This window comes from Conger conger, chromosome 9, assembly GCF_963514075.1.
Source record: "Conger conger chromosome 9, fConCon1.1, whole genome shotgun sequence".
NCBI lineage: Eukaryota > Metazoa > Chordata > Actinopteri > Anguilliformes > Congridae > Conger > Conger conger.
The window spans coordinates 23044459-23058002 of record NC_083768.1 but is presented as its reverse complement, the minus strand read 5'-3'; positions in this window follow the sequence as shown (position 1 = coordinate 23058002).

The window sequence follows — 13544 nt, the reverse complement described above, 5'->3', positions numbered from 1 at the left end:
GTACTGTAGGTCAACCTACATTTGTAGGCAGTTGGTCACTTGCTTCAGTAGCTTGTAATCATTCAGTTCATGGCAAAAAAAGAATGATTACTTATTATATTAATACATTTATAAATACCAATTTATTTTTGTTGTGATAATATAGTTAAGCATAAAGTTAATTTATTTTATATTTTATAATGTACTACTATTGCTGTACATACTGTAGTTATTTATTTCTTGTTTAACTGGTTTCAGTATGATCAAAATATATATATATATATATTTGACCATTTCAGGTTCTATAATTTCTAAATGGTTCATCCGATATGGATGGAAATACCTCATTGTACACTTTATTAGATAGCTTGTTACATTACATTACATATTTGTGAATGCAAATATTTAATCCACCAATCATCTGGCAGCAATTAAATGCAAAAAAGCATACAGACATGGTCAAGAGGTTCAGCTGTTTTCAGACCAAATGTCAGAATGGGGAAGAAATGTGATCTAACTTTGATCATAGAATGATTGTTGGTGCCAGACAGGGTGGTTTGAGTAACTGCTCATCTCCTGGAATTTTTATGCAGTGAAACAAATGTTTCTAGGGTTTGCATCCAGTGAGAAGTTATGCGGGCAAAAACAGAGAGAGGTCAAGGGAGAAGGGCTAGACTGGTCTCAGATGACAGGAAGGTGACAGTAACGCAAGTAACCACACATTACAACAGTGGTATGCAGAAGAGCATCTCTGAACTCACAACGCATCAAACCTCTAAGTGGATAGGCTACAGCAGTAGAACAGCAATAAGTAAAAAATGTAAAAGTCTAATAAACACCTAATAGAGTGCTCACTGAGTGGAGGTCAAACTCAAAGTGATAGAGTACAGAACCAAAATGACAAAAAATGTGTCACTGTCCAATTAATTATGGTGCCGACTGTAGTTATTTATTTTATATAAATTTCTTGTTTAATTGGTTGCAGTGTGATCAAAAAACAAAACTATTTTATTTCATCCTTTCTCTGAGCATATGTCTGTCAGGTATTTCTATATATTATAAAGCAATTTTATGTCCTACTGACATGGCTGTATAGTGTGGCTACTCCATACAACCTATTCCTGTAATCTAGGATGATATACCAGAACTCCCATTTTTTATTTTGGAAGTGTAGTAATATTTAGTTTAGTAAGTGAAAATGATTTGTTTTTACATATAATGGGGCTCACCAGCCAAACTATCACATCCAGGCCAACACTTGACATTTTCTGATAGCAACAGGTCCTGCAAAAATGTGTTAGACAAATCAGTAAAAAAAAAAAAAGAAAAAACTGTGAATTTGTAAAAAAAAAAAAAAAAAAAAGTCATCTAAGAAAACTTGTCCATCCATCCATTATCTTAACCCACTTATCCTGAACAGGGTTGCAGGGGGGCTGGAGCCTATCCCAGCATACATTGGGCGAAAGGCAGGAATACAGCCTGGACAAGTCGCCAGTCCATCGCAGGGCACCATTCACTCACACACTCATACCTACGGGCAATTTAGACTCTCCAGTCAGCCTAACCTGCATGCCTTTGGACTGTGGGAGGAGTACCTGGAGGAAACCCACGCAGACACGGGGAGAACATGCAAACTCCGCACAGAGAGGCCCCGGCCGACGGGGATTCGAACCCAGGACCTCCTTGCTGTGAGGTGGCAGTGCTACCCACTGCACCATCCGTGCCGCCACTTCAGAAAACTTGTAAATAAATAAATAAAATTATTTAATGTATTCATAGCTGATTATAACAAAATAAGATGTTTGTTGTTCAGTAGAGAGTAGAGAACAGGTAATTACATTTGTTTTCAAAATATTAAAAGTTACACATAAGCCTTCAATCATTATCTATTGATAAATATGCAAAAATGGTAAAATACTTAAACAATTGCAAAGGCCCACACCGTCGACTTTTGTCGATGCACATGTTACTACATCCCTTTGATGACAAGGTGTTGATTAGGTGTCTCAGAAAGTCAGAGCATAGTTCTTTTCCTCAACAGATGTCAAAAACATGAAAAACTAAAATGAGGCCAGTCCTCATTATTTTATCACAACAAAAAAAAATACAATTCTTTATAGATTTCAGACTGGCTGTCATAACCATCAGGCCTTCTCTAACTAGGACTAGGAGTTTGCTGCAACCTCTCCTCCAAGCTTTGTAACTCACTTGAGAAATCTCTAGTTGTCTAACACAGTTATCAAAGGTTTAGTGCACAAATCAGTGCACAAATGTATGTCAAAGTACTTCAGTATTCCTTGAGAACAGCCCACATTTATCACAGAAAAAAAAACATATACAGGAGTTATGATGTAATTTTTTACAGGAAAAAGCAATCCTTTGAAACCTGTTTCTTTAAAGTGTTTAATTTCATAACAATTTTTAGAAAGATCTATGTGACAGTAAAATATATTTTGTGATACCTGTTCTACTAACTGGCAAACTAAACACTTGCAAGGCTGCAAGTTAGAGACAATTCATAGATTATATACTTTGAAATGCGTGTGTGCATGTATCTGTAAGTCAGATTGTCGATCATTATGAAATACGGTATATGCATATTGGAATGGATTTACCACTCCTCAAAATTCTTGATCTTATATACTTCTTCTTAATCAAACATATGTTTTATTCATAAGATCAAAGGTCTTATTCTAGGTACTTTCATTTTCTCGCTACAAGAAAAAACAACAACTTTATTTTCAGTTCTGTACCACTCTGATGATATTGATTTTGAAACATATTTCAGCTTGGAAAACCAAACAGAAAAGTCTAAGAGATTTTCTGCCATTTGTGCTGGCTTTTGCAAAAGCTTAGATGTGTTGTCTTGAATGTCAAAAAGACAGCTCGGACACACTATGGCTGCTGCTGTCAGAATTTGACTTTAATTTTGGCAACTGAAAGCTATAGTTTGTCCTTGCACTGTATGGTCAACACCACATAGACCGTGCACACAGTCTCCCTACTGTGATGGCTGCCAGAGACACACATCCCAAATGGAGGACAAAATATGCTCTGACTGTGTTTGACCCTATAAGGTGTAAGAGCACAAATATGTGAATAGAATGTTCTGAATTGAAACAATCACCACTGTTAATTGAAAGTAATGTTGCTTAATCTGAATGAATCAATTAATCTTTTGTGTCAGAAATTATTAGTGAAGAAGCCAAATGCAATTGTTTGCAGTTGCATTTTGCATTTTTGATTTGAAATGCTAAAGACCATATTTTCAGCTTCTTACCGTCACACGCCATGACACCCGGGGAGGATAGACGAGCTGGACACAGGGTGATAAATCCGGATCGCACCAGTGTTTTATTTATTTACAGTGGATCAGGGAAGGGAGAGAGAGCAAGAGCAACTCTAAAAATAAACAAAAAATCTTTGCCTGACACCCTCATGGGATCCAGGCAAAAATAATAAACTAAAATAGGCAAAAGAAATCAAACCCAAACTGCTACTCACGCTCTGTCACTTTTCAGTCCCGTCTCTCTTGAACACAGCTCTGTCATATGAGGTTTCATTCTTGCTCATTTTTAACCTGCACTATTATTTTATTGTGGCCTGTGAATACTAACACTATGAGCTAAGAATGAGAAACTAATTATCAACTAAATACATCTTTGTGTGTCCACTTACATATCCATTTTGCATATGTCCCGTGTGCGACAATGCCACTGTGAATAATTGTAATAGAAATGAATTTGTTTCTCAAGTGGAATGAAATAGAAACAGCTGATTGTTTGAAGTACACAGCATATCACTTGTGCTGTTTGTTTTTTAATCATCTATGTTTAATTTTGTGGCTTTCCCAGAAAGTTTTTTGGTGGTTTTGGACAGAAATGTGACTTTTAGAGTGTATTTTGTAAGATTAGGTTAAGGGGCTGTCAGTCACTTTTCATTGTCTGCTTGAAGAGGTGGGCAGTCGGTCTCCAGTCAGTCAAATAATTTAATTACTAAACTATTTTATTTTTTTACTAAAATAAAACTATTCTGGTTCCAAGTATTTCATTTGGTATGACCTGGGAAGTGTGTGAAAGTGATGTGTGAAAAAAGATATCTGTAGTGAGCATCTGTCTTCCTCTTTTTTTTTTTTTATCCATTTGCAATTCTTCAAGACAGCAGCTGCTTGTAAAATGAGGAGATTCAACTATGTAATCAGTGTGAATGCAACTGAAAGTGGACTCTTATTTTCTTGCGTTTGGATTGGGTGTGAATACATGAAGACTAACATTTTCACCCTTCTGTAAATATGCATGAGAGAGCAGCAGCTGTGTTTAGAGGACTGATGTACAGTGGCTTCAGAAAGTATCCAGACCCCTTCACTTTTTTCGCATTTTGTGCTCTAGATTCAATTTTAAATTGATAAAATACTGCCATTTTTGCACCTCACTCAATAACCCATAATGACAAAGAGAAAACATGTTTAGAAATATTTGAAAACTTATGACAAATCAAAAACCTCTCATTTATATAATTATTCAGACCCTTAATTCAGCAATTTGTAGAAGCCCCTTTCGCGGTAATTGCAGCTTGCATTCTTCTTGTGCAAGTCAACTTAGCACACCTGGATTTGGACAGTTTATCCCATTCTTCCTAGCAGATCCTCTCAAGCTCTGTCAGATTGGATGGGAAGTGCCTGTGAACTGCCATCTACAGGTCTCTCCACAGATGTTCCATGGGGTTCAAGTCTGGGCTTTGGTTGGGCCACTCAAGGACAGTCAGAGACTTGTCCCAAAGCTACTCCAGCGTTGTCTTGGATGTATACTTTGAGTCATTGTCATGCTGAAAGTAAACTGTTGCCACAGTCTGAGGTCATGTGCACTCTGGTGCAGGTTTCCTTCAAGGACCTCTCTGTATTTGGCTGCATTCATCCTTCCCTCAATTCTGACAAATCTCCCTGTCCCTGCCTTTGAGAAGCACGCCCATAGCATGATGCTGCCACCACCATGCTTCAAAGTAGGGATGGTATTAGCAGTACCTAGTGCTCACCAGACATGGTGTGCATGGAGATCTTGCCAAAGAGTTAAATGTTTCTCTTATGAAACCAAATAATCTTTTTCCTCATGCTTTAAATGCCATGTGGCAAATTCCAAGCAGGCTGTCATATGCCTTTTGCTCAAGAGTAGCTTCCGTCTTGCCACTCTACCATAAAGGCCTGATTGATGGAGTGCTGCTGTGATGGTATTCCTTCTGGCAGGTTCTCCCATCTCTGTAGAGGACTTCTGAAGCTCTGTTAGAGTAACCTTCGGGTTCTTGGTCACCTCCCTGGCCATGACCCTTCTTGCCTGGTTACTCAGTTTGGCCGGAGTCCTGGCGGTTCCAAACTCCTTCCATTTAACAATTGTTAAGGCCACTGTGCTCCTGGGAACACTCAAAGTTTTAGAAATGGTTTTATACCCATGTCCTCACCATAGATCTATAGTAGCAGTTGACAGACAGTTTCTTGGTTTTTGTCCTGAAAAGGTTTTTGACCTGAATTGTGAGACCTTATATACACAGGCGTGGGCCTTTCTAAACAATGTCCAATCAATTCAATTTGCCACAGGTAGACTCCAATCAAGTTTTAGACACATCTCAAGGGTAATTAATGCAAACATGATGCACCTGGCCACAATTTGGAGTGCCACATCAGAGGGTCCGAGTACTTATGTAAATGAGAGATTTCAGTTTTGGATTTTTAATAAATGAGAGTGAAGATAACTCAACTGTAAGTCACTTTGGATAAAAGCATCAGCTAAATAACACATCATTAGTATTATTATTAATTACCACCTGTATTTATAACTGGAGTGACTTTTGGAAGAGGAGCAGGTTAAATGATATACATTATGTACAACTAGATTTATATAGCGATATTCCTGTCACGTTTCAGGTCTGTCTCACCATGTTTTATGTTGATTTACGTTTATTCATGTTGTCTTAGTCACGTAGTGTTTTATCATGTATTATGTTGTCTAGGTTCGTCATGTTGTTTAGTTATGTTATCGTACGATTTTATTACCTGGTTATGTTGAGTGATTATCGTCTTAGTTTCGCGTTGTGTTATGTTTCGATGCTTGTTTATTGTTTAGTTAACTGGTCGTTGTTATGCATACACTTTTACATGTTTTTCCGCAAACCTTGCGTTCCGCCTTCTCTCTCTCTCTCTCTCTCTCTCTCGTTCTGTCCTTCACTCCCCTTATGTTCTATTTGTCTATTTACTAAAACTACTAACGCTAGATCAGGATTGGGTAGAAACTAACAAGACTAATCATGTGTTCATGTTACCTTACGTTTCTCGTGCATGTCATTTACTAATTTACTAATGCTAGGGCGGGATAGGTTTATTACTAACGATTACTAATCTCCTTGTTAAACTTGTCATCCATCGCACCTGTTTTCCATTTCCTTGCTACGCTCTTACTAATTGTCTACACCTGTCTACACCTGCATTTATAGCCCAGTCGCGCAACTGTTCACTGCGAAATTGTCTGCCTCTGTCTTTTCACGCAACTCTTGAGCATTACTTACTGTCTTGATTACACGTTACGATCCACGCCTGTTACTGACCATCGACCATTGATTTCTGTTTTGTGACCTTCGTTTTGTATTTGTTTGGCTGGATCTTCGTGTATGGACTTTGTTTGTATTGACTACGCTCCTGGAACTCGTCCCGAATAAAGCCCTAACGGGACTTTATCTTACTATTGTTTCTGAGTCGTGCATTTTGGGTCCAACCCCCACGCACCCGTCTCAGAACAATTTCGCCACCATGGACCCTGCTGACTCAACTGCCATGTTCCACGCCCTCCAGGAACAAGGAGCCATCGTCCGGCAGCATTCACAAGGAATCTCCGAGCTTCACCTAGAGATTCGTGAACTGTGTGCAGAGATGAGGAGGCTCGCCGTTGCGGTCCTGCCACAACCACGGGAGGAACCCACCCACCCACCCACCCACTTCCCCGGCGGTCAACCCCTCGGGAGCCTGGCAATTCCGGGAGCCCCAACAACCCCCCCCGGAGAGGTTCGGTGGAGAACCTGAGAGGTGCAAGGCGTTCCTACTCCAGTGCGAGTTTGTATTCAGACAACAGCCCCAGACCTACAACAGCGACGACCGTCGGATTGGCTATGTGATGGGACTACTCAAGGGGAGGGCGTTGGATTGGGCTACGGCGGTGTGGTCCGGGGGATCTTTCCCTCCCCGTTACCCAGCCTTCTCCGACGAGATTCGTAAGGTGTTCCAACACGCATCCAGTGACCAGGAGCCATCCCAGAGACTGATTGCTCTGCGCCAGGGACGGAAGACCGCGGCAGACCACTCCATCGACTTCCGCACCCTCGCAGCAGCTACTAGTTGGAACGATGCAGCCTTGGCGAATCTCTTCCTGGCCAGCCTGAGCGAGACGCTCCAGGACGAGTTGGCGCGACTGGACCCCATCACCCAGCTCGACCAACTCGTGCGCACCACAATCCGCCTGGACAACCGCGCCAGACAACGCCGGTCGGAGAGACCGATCCTTCCCGGCAACCCGTACCCCAGGCAGGGCCCAAGTCCTCGACGTGAGGAGCAGCAGTTGGAGGGACCAGAACCCATGGACCTGTCCCGGGCCGGTACCAGGGTCTCGACCGAGGAACGAGCACGCCGCAGAACCACCGGTTCGTGTTTCTACTGTGGGAGGCCGGGTCACACCCAGGCTCGGTGCTCCTTCAGGACCAGGCGACCAGTAGAGGTGAGAGCAGTCGACAGGCATGAGGGTGTTGACAGAGAGAACCATCGTCCCACGCTCACCACGCTGTTGATTCTTCCCGACAGAACAACCCGGATTAACGCGTTGGTGGATTCTGGAGCGGACGCCAATCTCATCGACGAAGTGTTGGTGTCCGAACTGAACATTCCCACCCTCCCTCTACCCCACCCTGAGAATGCGCGGTCGCTGGATGGAAGGACTTTCTGCCGCATGACGCACATTACCATTCCCTGTCAACTGGTCATTTCTGGGAACCATCGAGAGATGATCCAGTTCCGCGTCATCCAGTCCCCCAATGACCAACTCATCTTGGGATTACCCTGGCTCCAGAAACACAACCCCACGATCAACTGGAGTTCCAATCAAGTTCAAGCCTGGGATTCTAGATGTCATCTGTCCTGCTTGCGTTCCGCTCCACCACCAGCTGAGGGAGCACCAGCTCCACCACAGACTCCCAAGCCCTCCCTGGAAAGGGTTCCCACACCTTACCATGACCTGGGCGCAGTATTCTCCAAGATTCAAGCTCAGTCTCTGCCGCCTCATCGACCCTACGACTGCGCCATCGAGCTCCTTCCTGGTTCGTCACTTCCCTCAAGTCGCCTTTACAACGTCTCCAGACCTGAAAGGGAGGCTATGGAGACATACATCCGTGACTGCCTGGCTAACGGACTAATTCGCCCTTCTTCCTCTCCCGTCGGTGCGGGATTCTTCTTCGTCCAGAAGAAGGATGGCTCCCTACGCCCGTGCATCGACTACAGGGAGCTGAACAACATCACGGTGAGGAACAAGTATCCTCTGCCCCTGATGGACTCCGCGTTCCACCCACTTCACGAGGCCACCATCTTCACCAAGCTGGATCTTCGCAACGCGTACCACCTGGTCCGGATCCGCGAGGGCGATGAATGGAAGACCGCCTTCAATACCTCTCTCGGACACTTTGAATACCTGGTCATGCCATTCGGCCTCACCAATGCTCCTGCTGTGTTCCAGGCCCTGGTGAATGACGTTCTTCGGGACTTGTTGGGTCGCCATGTGTTCGTCTACCTGGATGACATCTTGATCTACTCCACTAATGCCAAGGATCATGAGAACCACGTCAGGCAAGTTCTACAAAGGCTTCTAGAGAACAAATTGTTTGTCAAGGCAGAGAAGTGCGTCTTCCACTCCGACACAGTTGAGTTCCTTGGGTTTATCCTAGAGAGGGGACAGATCAGGGCGGATCCCAAGAAGATTCTGGCGGTCACCGACTGGCCCACACCCACCTCACGCAAGCAACTCCAGCGCTTCTTGGGATTCGCCAATTTCTACCGTAGGTTCATCCGTTCCTATAGTCAAGTGGTCTCTGCCCTAACCAAGCTCACGTCCCCAGCAGTGCCATTCCGGTGGAGCCCCGAAGCTGAGACGGCCTTCACCAAGGTCAAGAGACTGTTCGCTTCCGCTCCCATCCTGGTACACCCCGACCCCACCCGCCAGTTTGTGGTCGAGACGGACGCTTCCGACACAGGGGTGGGAGCAGTGCTCTCTCAGGTGGCGGCCGCTGACAACCGACTACACCCCTGCGCCTTCTTCTCCAAGAAGCTGTCCCCGGCGGAGAGGAACTACGACGTTGGAAACCGTGAGCTGCTGGCAGTCAAACTGGCGCTGGAGGAGTGGAGACATTGGCTGGAGGGGGCCGAGAAGCCGTTCATCGTTTGGACCGACCACAAGAACCTGGCATACCTCCAGACAGCCAAAAGGCTGAATTCTCGACAGGCAAGATAGGCGCTGTTCTTCGGGAGGTTCAACTTCTCTCTCACCTACCGTCCAGGTTCGAAGAACGTTAAGCCCGATGCCCTGTCCCGTCAATTCAACACCTGTTCTGAGCGTGAGATCCCCGAAAACATCCTTCCTACCTCCTGCACCATCGGATCCGTCACATGGAAGATCGAGGCGGTAATCCAGAGGGCTCTACGGGAAGAGCCCGATCCCAGGTCCAACCCCGGATTACGCCTATACGTCCCCTCAGCCGCTCGGACACAGGTGCTGCAATGGGCCCATTCATCCCTCCTTTCCTGCCATCCCGGCTTTACCCGCACCTTGGCGGTGCTGAAGCGGAAATTCTGGTGGAGTACCATGATCCCCGACACCAGACGCTTCATCAAGGCCTGTACCACCTGTGCCAGAAGCAAGGCCTCCCACCAAGCCCCTGCTGGCTTACTCCAACCTCTGCCTGTGCCCAGCCGACCCTGGAGCCACATCGGCGTGGACTTTGTTACCGGACTTCCCCCTTCCGAAGGTAACACCACCATCCTCACTGTGGTGGACCGATTCAGCAAAGCGGCACACTTCTTCCCCCTGGCTGGATTGCCCACCGCCCAAGAGACCGCAGAGGTTCTGGTGAGAGAAGTATTCCGCATTCACGGACTTCCCTCGGACATCGTTTCTGACCGCGGCCCCCAATTCATCTCCCAAGTTTGGAAGGCATTCTGCGTGGCCCTCGGGGCCACAGCTAGCCTCTCTTCGGGCTACCACCCTCAGTCCAATGGCCAAACGGAGAGGGCCAATCAGGATCTGGGGGCCGCTCTACGCTGCGTATCGGCAAAGAATCCAGCCGGCTGGAGCAAGATGCTTACCTGGGTGGAATACGCACACAACACCTTACCCTGCGCTGCCACCGGAAAATCACCTTTTGAGGTCTCCCTGGGCTACCAACCTCCACTGTTCCCTGACCAAGAAGCCGAGATCGCTGTTCCCTCCCTCGCCATCCACATGAAACGGTGCGCCAAGGTTTGGAGGGATGCCAAGGCCGCGCTGCTAAGCACGGCAGACCGTAATCGGCGTTTTGCTGATCGCCACCGCACTCCAGCCCCGGCCTACAAACCAGGTGACTCCGTCTGGCTGTCCACTAAGGACATTCCCCTCCAAGCCACTTCCCACAAACTGCAACCCCGCTTTATTGGTCCCTTTAAGATCCACAAAATCATCAACCCATCCTCTGTTAAACTGTCACTCCCTGCTTCACTTAAAATTCACCCCACATTCCACGTTTCCTGTATTAAGCCTGTATCCTCTCACCCCATATGTCCCCCGGATCCCCCACCACCTCCCCCCCGCATTATTGACAACCACCCCGCATTCACGGTTAAGAAACTCTTGAACATTCGTAAGAGGGGCCGTGGGGTGCAATACTTGGTTGACTGGGAGGGCTATGGCCCTGAGGAGCGTTCCTGGGTCGCTCCCAGTCTCATTCTGGACAAATCGCTTATCAGAGACTTCCATCGTGACCACCCTGATAAATTCCAAGGACCGCCAGGAGTCGGTCGTTAAGGGGGGGGTCCTGTCACGTTTCAGGTCTGTCTCACCATGTTTTATGTTGATTTACGTTTATTCATGTTGTCTTAGTCACGTAGTGTTTTATCATGTATTATGTTGTCTAGGTTCGTCATGTTGTTTAGTTATGTTATCGTACGATTTTATTACCTGGTTATGTTGAGTGATTATCGTCTTAGTTTTGCGTTGTGTTATGTTTCGATGCTTGTTTATTGTTTAGTTAACTGGTCGTTGTTATGCATACACTTTTACATGTTTTTCCGCAAACCTTGCGTTCCGCCTTCTCTCTCTCTCTCTCTCTCTCGTTCTGTCCTTCACTCCCCTTATGTTCTATTTATCTATTTACTAAAACTACTAACGCTAGATCAGGATTGGGTAGAAACTAACAAGACTAATCATGTGTTCATGTTACCTTACGTTTCTCGTGCATGTCATTTACTAATTTACTAATGCTAGGGCAGGATAGGTTTATTACTAACGATTACTAATCTCCTTGTTAAACTTGTCATCCATCGCACCTGTTTTCCATTTCCTTGCTACGCTCTTACTAATTGTCTACACCTGTCTACACCTGCATTTATAGCCCAGTCGCGCAACTGTTCACTGCGAAATTGTCTGCCTCTGTCTTTTCACACAACTCTTGAGCATTACTTACTGTCTTGATTACACGTTACGATCCACGCCTGTTACTGACCATCGACCATTGATTTCTGTTTTGTGACCTTCGTTTTGTATTTGTTTGGCTGGATCTTCGTGTATGGACTTTGTTTGTATTGACTACGCTCCTGGGACTCGTCCCGAATAAAGCCCTAACGGGACTTTATCTTACTATTGTTTCTGAGTCGTGCATTTTGGGTCCAACCCCCACGCACCCGTCTCAATTCCACAGTTCTACGGTTCTGTATTAAGTAGGATGCATTCTAGGCCTCAAACTGAACCAGGGCATGGAACTAGTTTCCACTGAGTTTTTATCCCAGTTCTGAATTCTTCTAGTGTTTTACTCATAGAGAGTACTACATGCTCACAAAGCAGTTAGCCTTTAGATGTTCATGTGTGCAAGTTCATGACTGTTCCACATGTCTGTCGAATAAGCCTTTGTGTGTGTGTGTGTGTGTGTGTGTGTGTGTGTGTGCATGTGTGTGTATGTGTGTGTGTTTACGCGAATGGAATATATGTTAATATGACATTTTTGGCCAATTAGCAGACGTTGTTGCTGTCCAGCACACGGTTGTTGTTCACTCACTATTCTATGATCTGTGGAGTCATCTCAATTCTCTCTTTCCACAGCACAAACAAACACATGGTTTCTGAATACTTCATTAACCAAGATTTCCTGCATTAATGTAGCTACCTCACTGCACAAGGACAGCTTTGCCTTAATAAATAGGTTTCAATTACAGCCATTGTTTAAGCAAGCAACATGGACACAAAATCTCATTTTAAATAAAAAAGGAGATGCTGATGACTTGGCCAAATAAATAACTGTTCAGTGATTGAATTGAAGCTCAAAGTAATCCTTGAGTAAATTAGTAGGGCTCTGTGAAAAGATTCCAACTTTAAGGATCAAGCATCTATCAGACCGCTGGTGGCGCCAGCTACTCGTCCGGGACGGTTTTGCAAATCAGCACTGCAGCCATTTTCCAACAACAGGACCACTCACCAACTGTTTCGCATTATCTTAACAGCTGATCTTCATATCGACTGCCAACAGCTGATGGACAGCTGCGCTCATGTTGAGTATATTTTACCCTTATAGATTGAAATGAAAACTGAGCATTTACATGTCTATTAAATAGCCTTTATTTGAATCCCATCACACACCTATGGGAATAAACAACAGACCACAGCTCATTTCAGCCTCTTTGTCAGAGTATGACTTAACATGCATGCTTTAGTACATACCCAGGTGGTAAACATAAATAGAACATGTATGGCTAATATGTAAAACTGTTCCATTTCCATCACGGAAACATGCCAGGGTAATTACTGTGAGGTACATAATGCTACAACATAGCGGTCTGGCAGTTTACTTAAGAGAACATTAATTGAACGAATTTACTTGCTGTGTCCTATATATTGATGCTGCAATGCTCTGAGGAGTTCCAATAGTGTTCCCAAGGAAATGACAGCATGCGCATCACACACAGGCTGGTATACAAGCTCTCCCCCAGGCTGTTTTCCCATTTATTATCCAGCTTCATCGTGCACAACAAATAATATCACCACCTCCAAAATAAAAATGACTTGAGAATATGCCAGAGCTGACAGATTATAGCTTCATCCCCCATCTCCCTCATCCCACATTTAATTTGTTTTTCCTTACTTGATTAATTAATTTTGTGATGGATGTTACTTCTTTTTATTTTCTTCCTGTTATGCAATTTAATAAATCTGGCATGAATATTTTACAAAGAAAACATGACTCATGCATTGCACAGCTATAGTTAATATATAGAGTATAGTGAAACTTTTAAAATAGATTTTTAC